Genomic DNA, 9,533 nt, shown 5'->3' on the forward strand with positions numbered 1-9,533 from the left:
TATGTTTAGAGTGGGAATCCCTACTGAGTTCCCCTGCACTCACCCTGTTGAAATTTTTGGGAGCCATGCAGAGTACAGCAGTGCTTATGCTGAGTCCATTGGGAACCATTTTTTGATCACTGGCTAGAGGCTTAAGAGGGAAGGCACCAGATTAATTAGGAAGCAGATTGTACAAGTGTACAGGAGAAAAACATTGGCTGAAGAAGTGTTCTCATTTGTTCCTGTTCTGTAACTTACTTTTGCTGCATCTAGTGCCTCACCTTTTCCTCAGGCTTTACCTGAGGTTCCCAGGTAGTCACCCATCCAGGTAATGGTTAAGCTCTGGCTAGCCTAGCTTTGGAAATACATAAAATCTCTTCATACCACTACCTAAGCCATCCTCTTTGTTTCAGAGTGCCTTGAGTAAACTGGACAAATGGCAAGAAGCTTTATTACGATGGTTGGCTCTAAACATCTGGAGAATCCTTTGATAATCTTAAACAAGAGCGTAGCTCTTAGCTCACTGTGCAGGGATTTGACTGTCTAGTACTCGGCATAGAAGTTCAGGGCTGTGTGGCCCTTGTTGCAGACATGAAACTACCAGATTTGTACTTTTCACCATACAAAGAAATTGAATGCAGTCCTGGAACCAGCGAGGCAATCCTAAGTAATTTCTGGGAGGACAAGTCGGGGGAGAGTTTTCTTCCTACCCTACATATAGCTTACTTTCTTTAGACCAAAATATGAAGTGAAATACTTCATACTATTTAGAACTGCCTTTGTGCATTTATACCATGTGATATATGGAATATGATGGAATTTCTAAGTCATATGCAGAAGCACAGATTATCTTCCCCACCTGCCCAGAAGTCCTCTGCATCCCCTGCCCCACTCCCACCCCACCAGCCAAAAATCACTTCTGAAGTTCATGGGAGGTCCTTGGACCAATGTATAGGGATTCCTTGTGGCTATAGCTTACTGGTGCTGAGGATCCCTTGACCCTCAGTAGCTTTTCAGAAGGCATGTTTATGTGTGTTGCTGTGTGCGGTGGGGAGGCTGAGGATAGAGAATTTGTACTATTGTGCCTATATGTGTGCATATATTCTGTGTATAGGTGCTTTTTGCCAGCTAAAGGTGGTTTCAGGTTTGAATCAATAGGCCAGCATTCAGATTATGTGGGGCCTTGGGTTAGTCTCGCACAGATTCCTTGTCTGAAGATCATTACCAGCCACTATGACCAATCATGGGGGGCAACATCTGGAAGGGAGACTGGAAATCAGAGCCTGCCCCCATCTTGCAGAAGCAGCAGTGCCTCCTGGTTGTGCAGTGGTGACCAGATCTGATTTTTGTGTAGACCTTTTGGGCAGTTAGCTTGACCTGGTTTGGCTACAGCTGGTACTAGAACCCCATAGAGAAGCAGGGCTTGTTGGTTTGTTTTGATAATGCTCTGGATATTCCATGTGAAGGAAGCATCATCCAGAGACGTCCATGCCTTGCTTATTCTTAACCTTGTCTGCTATTCCCAAATGATGCCCGATTCATCCCCCCCACTCCCCGTTTCAGCTTGTTCAAAGTGAGGAAGGAATACCACAGTGTTTTGCAAAACCTTTAAGATCATGAAGATGTGCCTTCATCTGACATGGGGCCCAAACAATATGAAGATAAATGATCCAAGAATGCTGTGTATACTTATGGCCAAGCATAAACAGACACACAGACAAATTGCAGCCTGGAATATTTCCTTTCTGGCATGTGATATATGCCCTCATCCTAATTTAGTTACTTCAAGAACATATACTCTGTCCTGCATTGATTATTAAAACATCCAAAGCATGATATGTCTATGGCAGGGGTTCTCTGTTGGACTACAACTCCCATCATTACCAGGCTCTATGGTCCAAGTTATGGGCGGTGCCAGGCGGGGCAACATCTGGATGGGAAGCTCCGAAAATCAGAGCCTGCCCCTCATCTTACAGAAGCAGCAGTGCCCCTTGCTTGTGACTTCACAACTTCAGATCTAAGCCAATGTTCTAAGGAACAAACTTCATGCAATTAAATATTGTGTAGTTGACGGCTTCTTGGGGCTTATTTCTCCTGCGTAAACAGCAGCTGCACAGGGCCCGAGGGAGACTGGCATGGAAGTATGGGGGATGTTGAACCTGTCCTCTCTGCCATTTTCCTTCAAAGCCCACCCCTCCCTCCACAAAACAACTATCAAACTCCAAAGGGAACATCTGAAGCTACAGCATCTTCCGGGTTAAATAGCTGTTTTGGTGGGGTGTGGAGATTAACAGGAATGCAAAGAATTAAACACTCCTGTCTCTGGCCTGCAGTCTGATCCACCCCTGAGCAGCCACTATTTTAAAGTGAAAATCCCTTAATTAGAGGGAGGAGAGCTGGTCTTGTAGTGAGCATGAATTGTCACCTTTGTTAAACTGGGCTTTCCCTGGTTTGCATCTGAAGTGGGGCCTACAGATGAGCAATGTCTGCTGTAAAATGTGTCCCTTAGAAGATGAGACTGTAGCTCAGGAGTAGAACATCTGCTTGGCATCTCTTGGTGGGTCTGGGAGAGACTCCTTCCTGAAACCTTGGAGAGCTGCTGCCAGTCAGTGTAGACCTGAGATTCTCAATGTTGGATCCTCAGATGATATTGGACTTCAGATCCCATAATCCCTAACCAAAGGCCGCTGGGGCTGGGGATTATGGGAGTTGAAGTCCAATAACATCTGGGGACCCAATGTTGAGAATCCCTGGTGTAGACAATATTGAGCTAGATGGACCAATGGTCTTACTCCGTGTAAGGCAGCTCCTAGATTACATACTTAAGATTGTCTAGTTGAGCCTGGAATTTTCCCTGTGTTGTAGAAGTATTCCATGTAGCTTGGGTATGATATGGTTCACTGTTTTGCATAATTTATTCTGCCTTTGCTATTTGTGAGGAGGGCCATCGTGGCAATCCTGTTCAACAACCCATCTTGGTTCAGAGATCTCAGTAGATATTGCGTCCACACTTTTAAGTTTGCCTTCATGATCATAAGGGTCAGAAACCTGCAGCTTTATCTGAAATAAGAGAAACTATCCAAAGGGCATATCTTAGGCAAATTCTCCAACCCTAAAGTTAATATCAGCCATGGGAAGATATCAATAGCAGTGGGTTGGTGTAGTTCTATAAGTGGGATGTTGTGGTGGTCCTTGATTGTGGTATGTATTGCTAGCATGAGTCATTCTTGACATGACATTACTGCCATTGTGGTTGAACTAGGCAAATGCTGTATCAGAGCTCAGTGGGCTGTACAGATGTGCACAAAATGGATTTTGTGTTTTGTTTCGAGCTTGAAACAAAGCGAAGATGGGTGAAACATTTCATCAAAAAAGCAGTATTCTACCAAAGAAAACCACAGGGCTCTGTAGGCAGCAAGAGTTGAAATTGACTTGATGGTACACTTTACATTTAATCTGTATTGGCAGCTAAGCACTTCACCAGTAGAGGGTGCTAGTGAACTTTATATCAAATGCACAGGAGGCCTTCCAACAGCCGTGTCATTGTGATCTGCTTCCCAGAGCCACTCATAACACACTTTTTTATTTTAATAAGTTCACAACAATTTCAACACTGCCTTCAGACTGGAGCAGGGCAGGTTTCAAGTTCTGCTTTGTCAAATTAAATGTTTCCTACGTTTAATTAGCTGGTCATCATTCTTGATTAAAATGTATATTTCTTTGCAGATTTTTGATACTGTGGCTTATCCTCACCAGGTGTCCTGTCTACACCTGTATCCTATCTAGTGTCCATAAGTGTGGTGCGTGCGTGTGCGTGTGTGTGTGTGTGTGTGAGAACTCTCCCCTCTTCCCCACTATATGACCTGCCCTGAACCGGGTCTTAAACCTGATCTTTAAAACCCCAAATTGTAGGTCCTTGTGAGTGTTGATATTCAGGTGTGTTTTATTTACCTGGCACATTTCTACCCCACCCTATATGCAAATCTCTGGGTGGCTCACAATCTAAAACACAACAATTAAAACATTATCACAAAACAAAGTTAAAAACTCTAAAACTTAAGAATTTATTTCAATATATATACTATAAATTAAAAGTCTGATCAAACAGGCTTTGTTGCTAGGATCTTAACAGATCTGGGGCTTGGACACAAAAGGCCTGGCTCAAGCCCAACCATCTCCCACTTTTATTATTTCATCAAACCTTTTCATACTCTCTAAAGCTGTGATGTTCACTATTTTTCAAAGTGGGGGCCACTTGGGCAAAGAAACCCTCATTGGTGTGAGAGCCAACTCTCACGGTGCCAACCTGTGCACAGTACTGTGCTTTTCTTAAGAACAGGAAGGTCATTTAAGAGAAGCCCTCTCTTAAGAGCTCTAGGAGGGAAACAGTGGGGAGGGCTACGCTTCCCAGCACCCGGTACATGCCTTCCAAGATGGTGCTAACTGAGCAAAGAGACACCTTTTAAAGTGGCGATTCTCGTATTTAGCAGGGGGAGAGCAACTGGCCCTATCCAACCCCAGCACAGCATCCCTCCAGTGGCTGTTGCTGGTATCTGCCTTGTGTTTCTTTTTAGATTGTGATTGTGAGCCCTTTGGGGACAGGGGATCATCTTATTTATGCATTATTTATTTCTCTATGTAAACCGCTTTGTGAACTTGGATTGAAGAGTGGTATGTTATCGGTAATCGTTGTCATTGTAGTATGGTGCAATGGCTCAAGAAAGTTCTGTTTCCCATAAAGGAGCCCCAGGGTGATGCCAGGGACCCCCAGCCCGGGCAAAGAGTGAAACGCAGCACAGCATGGTGAAAATGATCATCTCTGCAAGGTGCCAGGGGGACTTTTCAGAGTATTCAGCTTTGGCTGAAGTTCCACACAGGCCCAATAAACCAGGGTTTCTTAACCTTGGGCCTCCAGATGTTGTTGGACTACAACTTGCAGAATCCCCAGCCACAAAGGCCATGTCTGGGGATTCTGGGAGCTGTAGTCCAACAATGTCTGGGGGCCCAAGGTTAAGAAACCCTGCAATAAACGATTAGCCAGGGAGTCACACTGCTGGCCCCTGGGCCTTACAATGAAAAACACTGCTCTAAAGGAATCCAATGTGCTCTTCCAGGTTCTGAAGCCATCCAGCAGCAACACATCGAGCAGGAGGACAAGGCACAAAAGACCTGAGCCAGGCCATGGTCCCAGCTGGCCCAGTGCTGTCAACACCCTTGCCCGCCATACTGAGACTGCCGTATTGGGTGTGGGCGTGGCTTAGGAGTTCTTGGCCACCAGGACATCTATGAGTCTATCCAAGCACACATCTATCCCAGTGTATATTACAGGTCATATATATTGGGTATTCAGTACAAAACGTGGGAAAGGACAGGGCAGAGGGGCATGTTAAAGGTAAAGTGTGCTGTCGAGTCGGTGTCGACTCCTGGCGCCCACAGAGCCCTGTGGTTTTCTTTGGTAGAATACAGGAGGGGTTTACCATTGCCTCCTCCCCCGCAGTATGAGATGACGCCTTTCAGCACTGCCCTATATTGCTGCTGCTTGATATAGGTGTTTTCCCTTGTATGGGAAACATACCAGCAGGGATTCCATGTTACAGCTCCTTTAATCATGGGGAGAGCCTTTACTGGTGATGCCTGGCTCAGAGGAAGCTTGTAATCTCCAAAGGGGTGGGGGACCAGTTAGGATTATCTGTCCCCGAGGAGTGACCTGATGGGGCTATGCTTGACCCTCCGGGCTTGTTTGGCTGTCATAGCTGGCTCTTCTGCCAAGGCCCTAGCCAATCTCTAGAAGAGTACGTTGTCCTTGTGCCAGGCTTGGGCTATTGAAACAATACACTCTTAAGTGCCATCTCCCACTGCCCCTAGAGCAGGGTTTCTCAATGTGTGGGTCCCCAGATGTGATTGGACTTCAGCTCCCATAATCCCCAGCCCCAGTGGCCTTTGGTAGGAATTATGGGAGTTGAAGTCCAATTACACCTGGGGACCCACACGTTGAGAATCCCTGCCCTAGAGCCAGGTTGCTCAACATCGGCCTTCCTGCAGATGTTGGCTTAAAATCCTCATAATCCCTGGCTATTGGCCACTGTGGCTGGGGATGATGGGAGTTGTAGTCCAAAAACAGCTGGGGGGAACCAAAGTTGAGCAGGCCCGGGCTAGAGGCTGTATCAGCTTTTTAGCTTTCCAAGTAGCTACACAAAAGAAGCAAAATGTCATTATTTGTACCACGAGGGCAAGATAACTTAAATCAGGGGTTCCCACCCCTGTGGCACTCCAGATGTTGCTGAACTACAACTCCCATCATCCCCAGCTACAATTTGCTGTGGCTGGGGATAATGGGAGTTATAGTTCAGCGACATCTGGAGTGCCACAGGTTGAGAACCCTTGACTTAAACCTTAAAAGATGCAAAAACTAAGATCTCTGTAAGCAGCTGATGCCACCCTTAACAAGAGCAGCACTTCAGAAAACGGCATAAAATGCTCATTCTTTTAGGTAGTGGGGTTGGCTGTACAGCTCTGCATATTTATGCTGTATTTTGAACTACCAATGTTTCTTGGTTTCACACCAGTTTCATGGTATTGGTCTCATGGCTTTGCCTCAGGAATCCTGGAGATCGTAGTTTTTTGGGGGTGCTGAGAATGCTTTTTTAGAGATCGCTGGGCCTACGGTTTCCTGGAGAGAGATGGTGACTATTAAGCCACTTAGAGGCTTGATCCACACATGCAGAGAATGAGCTGGCAGAATGAGTTGTACCACCTCAGAATGCAGGTGTGGGGTTCCTGTTTTGAATACACCCTCCACACCCTTTTAAAAATCCCTGTAGGTAGTTTTCTATAGTTTTCTAACACTGCAGGAGGAAAGGTTGTATCCCTAGCCCAGGTATTTACAAATCTGGGTCTTCAGATGCTGTTGGGCTACAGCCAGTGGCCAAGGGCATGGCCAACTGCACTGGTTTTCTATTTGCAAAGAGTTTATAAGGTAGCAGGGCATGTATTTGCCCTGAAGTGATACCATGCATTCTGCCACTTTCTCCTCCTGCTTGTGCAGATCAGGCAGACGTCTATAGATATGCCTCTTTCTATTTCTTCCCACGCCAGCTGGTGTTAAACAATGCATCATGATGGCCCAAATGGGCTGGCATATTTAACTGCAAGTGTCACTCTTGTTTTCCAAATGTGGCGTTCATCCTGACACTCTTCAGGTCTTTCGGGGGCTGAAATGAAACCATAGAGATCCAAAAGGAATATATGGTATGCCTCAAGCAGAGACTGAGGTCTCTTAAGAGGCAAGATGGACAATGGCTTTCAGGTCCAGGAAGGGGGAAATGTAATGTTTGTATTGGGAAAAACATAGTAGCTACTATCTACCGAGCCAGACCACTGGTCCATCTAGCTCAGGATGGTCCCTCCTAACAAGACAGAGAGGCACCTTTCAAAGTTGTGATTCTCTTGATATTTAGCAGGGGCAGAGCAACTGGCCAGCCCTGGTCCAACATCCTTCCAGTGGCTGTTTCTTGTGTTTCCTTTGTGTTTCTTCTTAGATTGTGAACCCTTTGGGGACAGGAAACCAAATCATCATCTTCATCAACAACAACAACAATAATTAATTATTTTTCTTTGTAAACTGCTTTGAGAACTTTTCCTCAAAAAGTGGTATATAAATATTAGCAATTGTCTACACTGACTGGCAGCAACTTCTCGAGGTTTCAGGCGGGAGTCTTTCCCATCTCTCCCTGGAGATGCCAGGGACTTGGGACACTCCTGCATGCAAAACAGATGCTCAACCGCTGAACTGCAGCCCCATCTCCAAGAGATGTCACTCTGCAATGGTTTCCGTCCTTCCCAGAGCCCATTTCAGGATAGAAAAACGCTGAGCTAATCTCATTTAAAATTCTGAGCAGGAAATGCTGCCTGTCATAAAAAGGAAAGCAAGAAAAAAGTCACATCTCCCTTTCCCTTGCCTTTTGAAAACTTGCGTACTCAGCAGATACGTCCAGGGCTGCTGCTTTTAGTAGGGACCGAGGCTGGCTCCTGTAGATTGCATCATTGGTTTTTATTTCTTCATTTTCATTCCTTTAACCTGCATAATCTCTGAGCGGGGAGCCTGGTGTATTTTCCCTTGATTTATGCCAGTACTTGAATGAGCTGGGAGGGAAGAGGTGGGAGGTCTTGCATCAACCATTTAAAGAAACTGAGTAATTAAGGGGTCTGAGCGCACGCACATGTGCACATGGGCACGGTACTTTTTGCCCTTTCGGTAATAAAGTTACACTGAACAGGTAATTCATATTAAAGTTACACTCACACTCACAAATGATTTCTTTTTCTCCCACTTGGTCTTTAGTTTTAGGTAAGATGCAGAATGTATTTCTCATCCATAGGCCTAAGGCCTTCCTTTGGTTGTCAAAGTCATTATTTTCATATGTAAGTGGATTATTCATCTAATTGAAGCAGGCAATTCCCTATGAAAGAGCTTCAGTACTGGTGGGATTTTAAACTATCTGTGCACATCAACATTTCAGATTTGTCTAGGCCATTTTAATTGCATCATCAAAATTATAATTGGTTAACTGTAACTGTTGTAATAGATTACAAGTTCAGTTGGTTAGGAGCAAGATAATGGTTTGGCTAAAAAGGCTTTTAATCAACCAACAGCTCCTGTAACTCTTTGATTATACTGACCACAAACCAGAGAATGAGTTTGACTATGAAATCATTTATATCCTGCATCTTCCCCCTGCAATGCATGCTCAGAGCATCAAATAGCATGAAACAATATAATAAGAAAGACATAAACAACAAAACATTTAAAATCCAGCCGCTTAGAGAAAAGAAAACTACCCATAAGCAGTAGTATATACTTGAACAATAACACTCAGACTTGTATAACTTTTTTAGTGTTCAAAGCATGCATTATTGTGCAATCTTTACAGTAATCCTGTAAGGTATGTATTATTGTTATCCCCGTATTGTAGCTGCAGCTAAGGATGGCAGATCCTTAGTTCAGATGGCAGGCAAAAACCAGCCATTTCTGATGTCCTCTGCTTCCCAAGGAAGCCCTCTGTGCCACTCAAAAATATGTCACTACGGATTGTGCAACCTTCAGGGACATATTTTTGGGTGGCACAGAGGGCTTCTTCAGGAAGGTTGCCAAAATTTGCCCCTCCCCTGCAGCACTGAAGCAGTTAATCAGGAAGCGCTGTTCCTCTGCTTTCATGCTGCAGCTGCACCGAGTCATCCTTGCTCTGGATATCAGCCACTGCCTGTATGCTGGAGCAATGCAACTTTTGCAACTGGTGCCTGAGACCCAACGGTGGTAGACCAGAGCTCTCCAACAGAAACCTGCCAACTTCATTCCCTCTGGAGAGATCTACAACCCTGGGCTACCAGATTAGATGTTGTCTTGGGTTAATGACCAGATGTTTCTCAGCTGCTGGACAGATTTCCAGCTGAGACCCAAATGAGTGGCTATCCAGCAGGCAAGCATTAATATAAACACTGCCGAGGTCCAGCCTTAAGCAAGCCATTAAAAACTTCCCACGATACTGTGAGAGATG

This window comes from Hemicordylus capensis, chromosome 4, assembly GCF_027244095.1.
Source record: "Hemicordylus capensis ecotype Gifberg chromosome 4, rHemCap1.1.pri, whole genome shotgun sequence".
NCBI lineage: Eukaryota > Metazoa > Chordata > Lepidosauria > Squamata > Cordylidae > Hemicordylus > Hemicordylus capensis.